Below are 14,333 nucleotides of genomic sequence, written 5' to 3' on the forward strand. Positions count from 1 at the left end.
AATTAGACATCGACGACAAGTGTCAAAATGAGCTCGGGCATAAAGTGCAGAAATTACTGTTTAAATGTTGCACCATATTAAATGAAAGACATAACATTCAAACAATACACATACAATGCATATACATCACACAGTTAAAATGATGATGTCAATACACAGGCAAAAAAAGAGGAATTGATATTAAACTCCTTCTGAAGTGCTAATCTCCAAATCAGTGCTTGCAAAGGGTCTAGGGCAGAATGACTTCATAATTACTACCAAATATACACCCTGCCCCCCTTCCCAACCTCTATAAGAATGACCAGAGTCTGTATCCTACTTCACATCTGATAAAACCTAGAACTGGCTGGTGCATCCACATCTGTTTGGGTAAATCTAATGGCCTCAAGGCATTTTGATAATTTTTCTCTGACTTTGGGGCTTGACTTAATTAATCTTTTATAATCTGCAAAAAACCAGAGACCAGTCTCTTAGCGCGATTCAAACCGGTGTTGCTCTGCGCTGTATTGCTTCCAAGACAAACATGCTCTCCTGGTGCTATTCTCCTGGCTTCCCTTAGTGCCAAAGCAAATATGGAAGCATTGATCTGGAACTCTGCACAGCCCTAACCTTCCTGGGCAGGCATTGGGCCAGTAACTGACTGCTAAAAGCTTTCAGAAGAACCTCATGCTATCTAGAACTAGGTTCCTAATAAAGAAATCATGAAAAGAGCCAATTGTATTTCCCATAAAGGAATACAATTTAACCATCTCTTAAATGGGTGCATTTTTGTGAATATACCAACTGAGCAATATTCAACATTCCTCTCCCTTCTAACTATTAGAAAGTTTCTAAATTAAACTTTTTTTCCCTCTTGCTCCTATCCTAGTCTCTGGGATGGTTCCCACTCTTTGATTAAAGTGCACAGTGCCAAGTGCAAGGATTGTTATGGTGCAAATTAAACAGATCACCAATAACTACGTACTTTAAAGGGGAAGTTCTCTCAGGCATTGTATTGGCCCAATGGATAGGGCATGTATTTTTGAGCATATATCAATTGATCAGAATTTCTTTTCCAATGCATCTTACCTTTGATTTTCTGACATTTACACATGCCAAACTCATGGGTCGGAAACCACCATCTTGTGATAATCTTATTCATTGATCCATCGGCCTAAGTTCAAGTGCGCTTGCAGAAGTAAATCAGATCACCCTCCCCTCAAGCTGACATCGACATGTCAAAGACTGGTATACTACGCCTCTTGTCATAACGTTGGTGCACAGCATAGCCAAGTGTACCCTTTCATCAACAGCGTCATCATGTTACCTAACACAATACCCGGAAGATCAACACACCCGCACACAGTAAAAGTTGACTCTTTTCTCAAAAAAAGAAAACAACTTAACATTTTCAATAAATACTTCTAGTTGGGAATTTACCAAGTCGTTATATTTCTTAATTCAACAGTAAAAAAGTTGAGTACATCCAACGAAACATTCAAACATTTGGCACACACAATCAGTGGAAGAACACAATGTTTCCTACAAGCCATAGTTACATTTTTTAAATGGACTGTCAAATTTAATGCAATCTTTCAGATTCCATTCATCGATGGCCAGTACTTGACTTGGGAAAGTCAAAATTCTGTGGATTAAAATATAATTCAACTGTGTTCCATCATATATTTCCTACTGAAGCATGTGGCATTATATTGTGGAGAAAAAATGTTTAGTTACATATCGAAAAGAAAACGTTGATTTCTGCATGTCTTCATTGAGTAAATGCTGTCATGTTGGTCTGGATGACGGGCACCGCAAATGGGCAAACTTGAGCGGGTTGATTGTCCAAGAGGATACTAATCATTGTTCCATTTGTGATGGTAAAATTCCAATTCTTGTTGAAGAACCTATCGACAGGCAGATGATTACCATAACATACGCACATCTGGATGATGTAACTATATTAATTTGAGAAAGGCATTATATATTATTGTAATACCTTAAATTTAGCTCACATGATTTCTAGACTTTCCATTTTAGTGATGTAAAATGAAGCTTGACATCGTTCAACAGCTCTTACGAATAGAATCTTCCATTCAGTTTCTTTGAATTGCATCTTATCTTTTCTTTGATGTTACTTGCTACATTTGTTCCTTGCAGTTTTTACTATGAGGGATTCAGGGTCAAATTTCAAAGCGACTGTCTTTTTGTGCTGAGATTTACAAGGCCAGGCTAGGTTTCGTTTTTGGCTTTAACGCAGAGTAGAAACATATTAAGTTCCCATTACAAAAGTAAGCTCTACAGCAAAAATACAAAAATATTTTTACTCTTAAAAATCATATATTTTGTTTGAATGTTGCTATAAATATGCACATTCTTAATCAAACCAATTTTAATTATTATTTTATCAAACCAGAGCGAGGCGCATGTAGGAGTGTTCTGGTTTTACATCTGGTCAGTGTGAGAATCCTGAGGGTATCCTCACAACTACTCCCCTTGGATCCTCTTCTCAGGTGGCCAGGGAAAGGCCATCGCTGTTAGCTCCTGACCCTGGGGGTGGAGAAGCGAGGGAGGATCACTTGGGTGGAGGGTCCTTGGGGTTTGGGGAGAGGATATCTGAAGGCGAGACATGGTATCTCCCTTTTATTTCTGAGAACCAACCCTCCACTCCCCTGGCCTTTATAGTCTATAGTAAAGGATGTCTCCTTATCATGTCTAATCCACTTTAGTACTGGGACGAAGAAGAGGCGACTACAAGCAGTACACACTGACATGTCACTTTACCACTCTAGTACTGAGACGAGGAAGAGACGAGGAAAAGGGCTGGGAAACATCAGTATACAAGTCAGGCAATACCCACTAATTGGAGTCAGGCGAAGGACTTACACCTGGAGCCAATAGCCAGCCTGCTGGTGCATATACAGAGAAAGAAATCAGAAGGATGAAGAATCCAACTGGGAGAGAGATCCCAGGTTGCTGTAATCTAGCTGAGAGAGAGAACCCAGGTTACCAGAGTCCAGCTGGTAGAGAGAGCCCAGCATGCAGGAGACGGTGTTCCGTGCAGAGAATAAAGTCTGCTCAGTGAAAAGGCAACCACCCATTGCAGGACAAGCAGAGAGATACCGCAGCCCAACCGGGCTGTGAAAAGGGTCAGAGTCCTGCAAGGTACGAGGCTCCGTGGCCCCCGCTGGAGCTAGGGGACACTGAAGATTCCAGGGAGCGGCAGCATACACCAGGAAGGTTCGTATAAGGCAAGGTGTGTTCCCTGAAGCTCCCATTGGGACGAAGGGAGTGAGCAAACGCCAAGGAGAGAACCAAAGGCACCCAGAGAAGTTGCCAGATACCGGCGAGTGACGGTGAGGGAAGGTCATGCCAGGGGATTGGGTTCAGACATGCAAGGATGCCAATTGGAGAAAGGCAAATGTTTGTTGGGTCAAGAGAGCTTTATGAAACTCAAACAAGCTACTGAATATTTTTTTTTTTAAGTATTTATCAAATTTTGCAAACAAACAAACCATAAAAACCAAACAAATAGTGCATGTTCCAACAGTTTCATTACACTTTTTTAATTCCTAACCACTACTCCCTCTAACCCACCCCCCTTGCGAGTCTATTGCGTTAAACCTTCAGTTTCCGCATCTTGTGGTTCGGTCTCCTCCTCCACAGGCTCAGCCGGGTCGGCTAATGACCCAAACAGTTCGGCTATCAGTGATTTCCAGGCCATCAGGGACTCATTCTCCCCCCCCACCCCATTGCTACACGCTTCTTGCCATGCCGTGGTTTCGGCTTCTGCCCATTTTTGCAAGTCTTTCCATCACACCTCTATCTTCGGCACATGGCATGACTTCCATCCCATGGTAATCCTTTTTGCAAGCACATAAGCCAGGTCCCTCAGCTTGCTTGCATGCCTGAGCTTCTGTGGTCTGGGGAACCCCCCCAGCAGACAGGCCCACACCGTATCCACTACTATCTTGACCCCTCTTTCTTCTAGCAGCCCCTCAAAAGTAACACTTGAGCCCCCCTGCCAAATATCCCCCATCGTTGCCACCCCAGCCGGTTCCCAGTGGGTCCGGAGTATCATTCGCAGCTGAGCGTCTGCCCCCGTCAATACAACCAGTGGTATCTGCGTTGAGCATGGGGACGGGTCCCGCATCATTTGACATGTCCTGCGCCCCACCTTCCACCCCAGTAGCATCATTTTAGGGCACCCCATCATTTCCGCCCTGGGTTCCCACATCACTTCTTTCAAATAAAAAGGTGCACAATCACGCCCAAACAGCCTAAGTTCAGAGGTCTCTTCATCAGAGAGCCATTTGGCAACATACTGCAACTGGCTTGCCACATAGTACGCCTCATAGTTAGGCAGCTTTATTCCCCCTTTGTCATGGAAGTTCTGAAGCTTCCATAACACCACTCTGTTTCGCGTGCCATGCCACAAAAAGTCCCTACACATGCTATTCAGTTTGGTGAAGAACCTCTTAGGAATCAGGTACGGTATATTCCCGAAGTAATGTAGGAGCCTCAGCAGGACCACCATCTTTAGCATCGCCCCCCGCCTCATCATCGCCAAAGGCAGCTTTGCCCAAAACTGCATGCACTTCTCAATTTTTTTCATAGCTACTTCTGTATTAAACGTATGCTCCTCCTCCACAGTGTGATATATGTCTATCCCCAGGTACCGAAAAGTACTAACCGCCCATGGTACCTGCAATACCGGTAACCTCTCTGCTAGAATCCCTATGTACCCCCCCAACGGGAACAGGCTAGGCTTCTGGGGGTTCACCGCTATGCCGGGCAGCACAGCGTATCTCCCTAGCACATCCAAAATGTACTGGAGGTTTTCCTCTGGGAACCGCACGTACAGCAGCATGTCATCTGCATATAGGGAGATCAAATGCCGCTCCCCTTTCACCTCTATGCCTATGGTGTCATATTGCTGCCTCAGGTAAATCGCGAGAGGTTCCAGGGCCAGTATGTAGAGCATAGGAGACCACGGGCATCCTTGTCTAGTACCCCTGCTAATCTGCCACCTCTCTGATATCACAGAACCTGTTTTAACTCTAGCCAGCGGTTCGCTATACAAAATCTTCGCCCACCTTACATAGCCAGGCCCTAACCCGTAGTGTTTCAGGGCCACCAGCAGCCATGGCCACTTGACGGAGTCGAAGGCCTTGATCGCATCCAAGGACACGATTGCCATTTCCTCATCACTTTCTCTGCCAAACTCAATGATTCTCTGGAGTCGCCTATGATTATTGGTAATGTTTCTATGGGGGACATAGCCCGTTTGATCCGGATGTATTAATTTGCTAATGAACCTCTTCAGTCTATTCGCCAAGACAGCAGTTAATATCTTGCCATCTTGGTTCAGCATTGACACGGGTCTAAAGGAACCACAGCTACGCCCAGGTTTATTAGGTTTAGGGAGAGGTACTATGACAGCTTCTCTCAGTGACTCCGGTAAGCGTCCCATCTCGTACGCTTTGTTTATCATGTCTAGCAGCGGGGGGAGGACCTCTTCTATATATACCTTGTAAAATTTGCTTGGGGGCCCATCTGTCCCCGGGGTCTTACTAGTAGGCAGCTGCCTCACCACCTCCCCCAGTTTTTCCAAGGTAATCGGGGTGTCCAATTCCTCTCTTTCTTCCTCGCTTAGGCAGCCCCATATCCTCAAGCGTTTCTTCTATCATTGCACGGCTACTTTCCCCATCTTCTCCGTATAACACTTTCTAATAATCCACAAACACTTGATTAACTCCCTCCTGGGTGTCCTCTACGCTACCGTCCTCTCTCTCCATAGCTCTAATTGTGGCTCTGGGGGTCTCGCTCTTATATAACCACGCCAAAAGTCTCCCCGGTTTATCACCTCCCGCATGCTGTCTCTCTATGTATTTTTTATAATTAAGGTGACACAACCTCTCCCAGTATTCCGCACATTTTTGCTGTAGCCCAAGTATCAATTCTAGCTTCTCTGCTGTATCTTCTCCGGCTTTTAAGGCCTCTTCCAATTTTACTTCCGTCTCCCGCAGTTCAGCCGAAACCCCACCCTGTAGGCCCCTGGATTTCGCTATGGCCGCCCCCCTCATGACAACTTTAAAGGCCTCCCATAGTGTTCCTGCCGAGTCCACACTCCCAGTATTTGTTTCAAAATAGTTTACAATCTCCTCCCTCAACTCCTCTCTAAAGAAGGGGTCTCGCAACGCCTCCGCTCGTAGGCGCCATGTCGGGATCCTCACCCTCGGGGGGCAGTATTGCCACGCAAGAATCAGGGGCGAGTGGTCCGAGAGGACCCTGGCTCTATACTCTATGTGTGCAATCTCCGCTATCATTTCAGGTGATGCGAAGACATAGTCCAGCCTCGTTGATAACTGCTGTGGGGCAGAATAATGTGAATATTGCCTTTCCCGGGAGTGCCACACTCTCCATGCATCTTCCATTCCAAAGTCATCAATCAGTGTCTGTAGTGCCCTGGTTGCAGGGGCCGGTCTATCCAATTTCTCATCCGATCTATCCACCCTCGGGTTCAATATGCAGTTGAAGTCCCCTCCCCAGATCACCGCGCTTCCCACACATACGCTCAGGTTCGCACTCAATGTCCTAATGTACGCCGCTGTGTTCTGGTTCGGGGCGTATGTGTTAACAATACTTATCTCCCTGTTCTCTACCAGTCCCCTCAGCATAACCATCCTCCCGTCCGTCTCAGCCACCACTTGCAATCGCTGAAACGGGACATGTGGCGCCAGCCATATAAGTACTCCTCTTGCGTAGGCCGAGTACGATGAGCCCACCAACACCCCCTTCCACTTTCCCGCAATCATGTCCATCCTCTCACGTGTAAGGTGAGTTTCCTGCAGCAATGCAATATCTATTTTCTGCCTATGCAGATACAGCATAACCTTGTTCCTTTTTAAGTAGCTATTAAGCCCCCACACATTCCATGTGAGTATTTTAAGGTCCCCCATGGCCTGATATAATCCCATTCCCTCCCGTCCAGGTGCAGTTTAACTTTGAGTTCCAATCCAATCTGTATAGGCTTGCATCCCATTCTAAATCCCCTTTAACCAAAAACACACCAAACTTCCCACTCCCTCTCCCCCCCACCTCCCAACCCTTCCCTAACATCAGCCCCTCCCACCCCCCAACTGTTGCCCAGATCCATCCCTGGATCTCAGGCTCCCCCGCATCTAGCTCTTTCCGGCTCTCGCCTGTACTCGAAGCTCCGCAGGGTGAGGCCGCCCTAGTGGCCAACCTACTACAACTACAATTATAATTCGGGGGGTAGGGTGCTTTCGCCCTGCCGCTCCCATAGCACATCGGATAACTACACATTGCAATACAATTTAAATATATGTACCCGCCACTCTATTCCAGTCCAACAAGTCTCTCACAATCAGCGGTATTTTATCGAATATCAGCATCCTACAGCCAGGCCCATTGTTCTTAGCCTTCGCCTAGGCGCCCTTGGGATGTCCACACGCCGCTATAACAGTATGCATACGCCGCTATAACAGTATGCATACCGTATCTTAGTCACTTATCGCGTCCATCTTGGGTCTCTTCCGTGTCTTGTTCCGGGCAGCCCTGCAGATCCAGCCATGTTGTTGCTTCTTCCGGAGTGTCAAAAAAATGCATTTTGCTCTTATGCACCACCTTCAATTTTGCAGGGTACAGCAGCATATATTTTATCCGAGCTGCCCGCAGCCTCCTTTTGCTGGTTCCATAGCTGTACCCCTGCCTTTGGACCAGCATAGTATAATCCGGGTATGCCGTGATAGTGCTCGAGGCCCTCTCGATCGTTCCACCTTTTCGAAAGTACTCCAGTATTTTCTTGCGGTCTTTGTAGTTCAGTATTTTGGCGATTATCGCTCGTGGAGGGGCCCCTGGTCTCGGCTTCCTCATGAGGGCTCTGTGTGTGCGCTCCACTACAAATCCCTGTGAGAGTGTGCCGGCCCCAATTCCTTGTAGGAGTAAGTTCTCAATGTAATCAGTCAGGTCCTGGCCCTCCTCACCCTCCGGCAAACCCAACACGCGGATATTGTTTCTCCTCGCTCTCCCTTCTGCTTCTTCTGCTCGAGACTCCAAGTTGGCCACCTGTTGCTTAAGGACATGGATCTCCTTTGCATTGTTGGTGCTGGTGTCCGTGTTAGTCTTCACCGCACCTTCCAGGCTGTTTGTGCGTTCCGCCAGCCCCCTGACATCTTGTCTCAGCAGGGAGACTTCAATGCCCACCGCTTCAATTTTAGCCTCCAGGGAAGTGCGTAGGTCCAACATTGCAACCCCCCAAGATTCTTTCAGCTCCGTAATGGCTTCTAAAATCTGCCGCTGTGATGCCCTCAGCTTGTGCCATCGGGCCTTTGGGTGTGATGGCCGCAGGAGACTGTTGTGTTTTCGCAAAAATATCCATTGTGGGTTGTTTGTTCTTATTCTTGCCCACGGCCCCTCGCGACGCCATTTTCCGGCCTTTGTTGGGCCTCCCTATTACGATTCAGCATCCTCGTGTCTCCCCAACCATCTTCACGCTCTTATCGGCTGTTCTGGTGACCTTCGGGCAGTCGCGACATCCACCTCCTCTCACCGCTGCTAGTTGCTCATCAATGCCGAGCGAGCGCTTCTCGTGCCTGTCGTGGTGTGGCCTGCCTTTGCACACCTCTGCTGCCCTCGGGCTCCTGCCGTCCGGGCCAGTACTCAAGCCTTCGCGACCCAAGACCCACCGCCCCAGGGGTTTCGCTCCGTCTTCACTTCGCCATCGTCGTTCTTTCCCCGTGGCCGCTGCCTCTATTCGTCCTCTTCAGGTGCCCTAGTTTCGTTCCCTTTGTTGTCGGCCATCTTGTGTGACAATGGACCGAACAGCCGCCGTCGTTCGTCGAGCAATTCCTCCAGAATCCCGCTTATGATTCTCTCGATCTTTATACAATGAGCAGAGCATACATTCCCATGCGTGTGTGAAAAATTCTGGAACCAATGGCGCACTTTCAAAGGTAGTTTTCACGGATCATCTGTCGGATCCTCCGGAGCTACACGGGAAGCACGTCCTACTCCATGGCTGCTCAAGCCACGCCCAGCAAACTACTGAATATTAGCTGCAATTTTTGAATACTGAACTGAAGTTAAGTTATGTGAAACACATGAAATTAATCGTATCTGCAATTTTGAAGACCAAACTGAAGTAAAGTTGCGTGAAGCACATGAACCCTATCTGATGAATGAATGGAAAGTGAAATATAATTCTGGCAATAATGAAAGTCGAATCAAGAAGTCAATGAACATTATGAGAATAAGAATTAAAGGATAGCCAGTTACCAGGTCTTTTGAAACCAAGTGATAAGTACAAGGAATACAGCGCTATTGCAAAGTGTAAAAGTAAGTTGAGGAGGCAAGGAAAGTCTCCCCAAAGTGAATGTTGGTAAGGTAATGTAGAGGTAGAGCCTAGAAGGCTACCAAAGAGGAAAGTGCTTCAAATAGCTAAATGGTGCCGTTATGAAGACAGAGCCTGTGCCTGCAAGGAACTTTAAAGAGAAACAGTGACTATATTGAAGTGCCAAGAGTTTTCAGTTGAGTGACCTGTGATGGATGGAACGTGTGGTCCGACCACTGCACCTAGACCAGTAAGCCTTTTTTGAACTGAAAAGTTGGTGTGGAAAACTTACTGGAAACCAAGAGAACTGAATATAATTTTGGAAATGTGTTGAACTTGGGAAAGGGAATGCCAGTAACTTATTTTAGAACTGTGTTGAACTTGGGGATGGGAACCCCAAGATCCTTGTTGGGACTGTATTACCCTTGGGGAAAGGATCTTTAAGGTTTGGGTTGTGAAGATACATTGAACTCAAAGGTGGTCTGTACTACAAGCCGAGGAGCTGGAAGAAGCTCAGACCTTTATTTTGAACACTATTTGTGTGGTTGCTGACATCCCTACACTTTATGTATCTTTAGATGTAAGGGAAAGCATAGGTCTGGGACAAAGATGGATTTTTAAGTTGCACTCAAGGACATAGATGATCATTAGTTTCTTTAGGTAGGTAAATCCCACCGTAGGATAGGGATGGTTAGGCCTTCTTCCATCATGACATTTAAGTTAATAAAAGTATTTAGTTTGAACTTTGAAACTGTTGCCTGTGTCTTGCATCATGATGCCTTCACATCAACCACTTTTACAATCCAAATATATTTTACTTGTTTTCACAGCCAATTTCATTTAGGTAACATTAATAAAGATGAACTTTTTTAAAAACCATTTGAAACAGTGCCCTATACTAACAGCCAGAATTAAATAAAATGTTTACTGTGCTTTGAATAAAATAGTAATGGTACACAATATAGCCCCAACCACCCCCACCCCGGTGTCAGGTGTGGGCCTGGGTTGCCATACTGGCATCTTCTCTATGGAAAGATCCAGCATCCAACTGGAGGGAATGCACTTACCTGTTGACACCTCTGCACCAATAGTTGCACAGTACTGTGTTTCTGCTCTCGCTGTTGGGGGGTAGGGAGCAGCGTCCAATGTTAAGTTATTTTATATTGCATTTGTATAGCACCAACTGCGATTGGTAGGGCCTCGAAGCGCTGTGCGGATGAACGCTCTTGGAAGAGCGTAGTCCGAGGTGTGTGTTGTGAAGGAAGGATCTATAAAATGTGTGTGTGCATTCTATGCCTGCATGAAGGAAGTGGCTAGGTCCCTAATAGGAACCCGTAGATATCAGATGAGAGGATGATTGCCATGACACATTGTCAGGGGCGTACGAGAGTCAGGACACTGATTATGTGAACAGCTGGACCAAATTAGTTCATGGAACTCAACAGTTTTCTATTGGTGGTGGTGATTGTGGGTGGGGGGAAGTCATGCAGTTTTCATTGCGGATGTATCAAGGTGGGTGGGTCGTTCCCTGGGCTGGATACAGCTATGTTCCGTTGTGATGGAGTGCTTGATGTTCCAGCGAAGCAAGATTGACACAAAGTTAGATAAGGGCTTGCAGAGCGTATCACAAGGCCTGACTGAGATACTTCAATGGTAGGCCATGCCCCCCCTTGTCAATTCCTTAGGTATTCCTGTCAGGTGTGGGTAATAGTTTGCCAGGAGATGCTCCAACTCTGTGAGGATACTGAAGGGAAGAGCCAGGTTCAGAGAACCTTTCTGAAGGTGATGTGATACTCAAGGCATGGGTCACTCCAGAGCAAGTGCAAGTGTGGAAAAGCCATACAGCAGCAATTCAATTGTGAGATCCACGCCACAGCACCTAAGGGAAGAAGATGCAAGTCTGGCAGTACAAACAACAACACAATTACATATTGAGACCCACACCCTGGACTGTAGGTGAGGAAAATTCAATTATGACCATGCAGAACAACAACAACAATTAAAATGTGAGACACACACCCAGTGGGGACATTCAGAGGATCAATGTAGCTGTGGAGGCCAGTGTGGCAATGCAAGTGTGGCAAGCACAAACATTGGCTGTTGGGGTTAGCATTCTTGGTGATAGTTCTGAAGGATGCCAGGCATATGGCTTGGCAGTGTTGGGTTATTTCAGTTCATACCTTCGGAGCTTTGCCCTTCACATTGTGACTCTACCAACCATATAATGGCATTATTGTTGTTTTCGAGGCTAGACTTGGCATATTATAGCAGGCAAACATTGCATACTGTGAAAGACACAATACTTCAGACCTATAGAGAGACATACAGACATCGGTGTGTGGACCAGGTTTAGGGGGAGACAGGTCTATCAAGGAACAGAGGGTGCAAAGAAATATGGATAGCTCACCAGACATGTGGATAGAGGTAGACAAATGTATAGAGTGATGGATAGATAAAGATGGAGACAAAGAGATCTGCATTGCGATAGATGTATACAGACAAATGGATAGAGTGATGCATACAGGGAGATGATTAACATGTAAATGGATAGATATCGCTCAATGGTCAGATTTGCAGACAGCGATGGATAGAGAGCGATAGTGACATGCATACGTATAAAGGTATATAGATACATATAAATGGATATGTAGATTTATATACGTAAAGAGATACATACAGTAACATGCATAGAAAGATATGGATAGACATAGATAAAGGCATAGATGGGTATGTGTATAGATAGATGTATGCATAGACAACTAAGTAGAAATAGGAGATGCATTGAGCATGCTGCATATAGACATATGTTTATAAGCAACAAAATAAAGAGATATATAAATACACTCAGAAGCAAAAAGATAGATGAATATAAATATGCATGTCGATATTGAGATTAATGTAAATCGAGAGATGACAGAGGGCGATGTGTGGATAAATGGAGATGCAGAGCCACAGATGGATATAGGTAGATGGAGTTTCATACACATATGTAAAGATTGCTCGTGATGTACACAGGGACAATGATGGAACTCAATGAAACTGTTCATATAGAGACATGACAACACAGGTTGACAAGGACAGACATAGAGCGATGCATACAGTGAGATATAGAATGCATAGATAGAGATGGAGAAAAAGAGGTCGGTGGATGTATATAGAGGCAGATACACCTAGATGGAGATTATTTTATATATACACAAGAGGAAGAATTTGTTGTCATGGAGGTATTGAAGAGGAGTGGAGGGAAAGTCAGTTTATACAGCTTCAATACCACAAAGCATTTGCAATGCTGCTGATAAGATGCAGTCATAGACTGATCTCAATTTCAGCACTCTTTTTCTGGGAACTGGTCAGCCCAGACCCATGGGCATACACATTTTTTTTTTTTTTACTAAAATGCGTGTTAAGGGGTAAAAAAACAGGGGTTGGGGGGTTACCCCCCATTAATTTTTTTAATGCATTTTTTCGATGCATTTTTATACGAAACCTTGCCATTCGAAACAATGGCATTCGAAACTATCACTAGGAACCACACATTACCTGATAAAGATGGCGAATAGAATAGGTCCCAGATGTATAGTTATTGCAAACCATGGTCAAACCTGGTTGGTAATATTGGCAGCACTTTAATATTGGTCTATTTCAATCCTCATCAGTTACACCAACATATCATTGACCTCACAGTCATACATATTTTTGTTAGTTCTGTGTTTCATTATTTATGATAGCTTTGTCAATGTTTTATTTTAAAGTTCTTGCTGAATGGTGACTTCATTCCACAAAAATGTCATAATGTTCAATATCAACCCAATGTTGCTTTATGATTTTTATAGGAAACTATGTTTTAATATATTCATGTTGCACACACACCTGCCCTCATTGAAAGAGTAGTGAAAGCACCAGTTTAATGAAGATGAATCAAGAGCGACCTATGGTACTTATTGGTATTTTTGTATATATATTTCAATGTGGGAAACACATCTTCAGTGTTTTAGACATGCATTATAAAACTAAAGACAATTTAAAGTCTCATCTTTCACCTGTGTGATTCTTATGATTCTTATGTGGAAGTGATGTCCTTGTCATGTATGTGCCTTTTCTCGCTGTCCACTTTGGTAAATAAAGAATTACAATTAAAAAAAAAAAATAACACCCAATGTTGCATTTTAATCACAAATAAACTTTGTAATGATTTAGCCAAAATAGTACAGATACAACATGTTTTTCATTTTCATTTATTTATATGTGTTAAAAAATAGGATTTAAGAGAAAACATTCAACAACCCCTTAAAAATACACATCCACTAAGAAAAATAGACTGACATGTATTTAATGGAAATTTTTTAAAAAGGTGTATAAAATATGTACTGTTAAACCTTTTTAAAATGTACCTTTTATATGAGTACGGATTTTGATTTTATTTTACATTTGCATAGGAAGAACATTTAAAGACCACCCCACTTCATTTGAATCTTGAAGTCAACTTTCCAACAATTTCAACTTTTGGAGGACGAACCACATCAGCAATGTTCTTTGGCATCGATTGACACCTGGAAACATAATCTGTTGTCTGTCCATGTGTTTGCATGGCCAGCACAAAGTCAAAGTCAAATCATTCACAACGTCAAATTCTATCTGCTCTAATATTGGCTTAGCCACCCATTGCTTTTTTCTTCTTGTAAAGCCCATGGTTTAACAAAACATGCCGAAAGCACCTCCTGTCCTTGGCTGTTCCCTACCAATGTTCTCATTGTGAGCAAGTACAGTCAGCCTTGGTCTAGCCTTCATACAGTCTATGCTGAAATGCAACCTTTTAGGCCTGTACTTAAGGCACATATTATGGAAAACCTCAAAATCACCAGTGTGGCAAAGTCTGTTAGGCCCTTCAAATCTCGAGTAACCATTTTGCTACACACTTTATTTGTAGGGGTATCTGATGAGGGGAGCCTTGCTCCAACCACTTTTTCTTAAATTCATGCTCTTCACTCAAAGGTCCATG

The sequence above is a fragment of the Ambystoma mexicanum genome, chromosome 8 (assembly GCF_040938575.1).
Source record: "Ambystoma mexicanum isolate Mex_15411 chromosome 8, UKY_AmexF1_1, whole genome shotgun sequence".
Classification (NCBI taxonomy): domain Eukaryota; kingdom Metazoa; phylum Chordata; class Amphibia; order Caudata; family Ambystomatidae; genus Ambystoma; species Ambystoma mexicanum.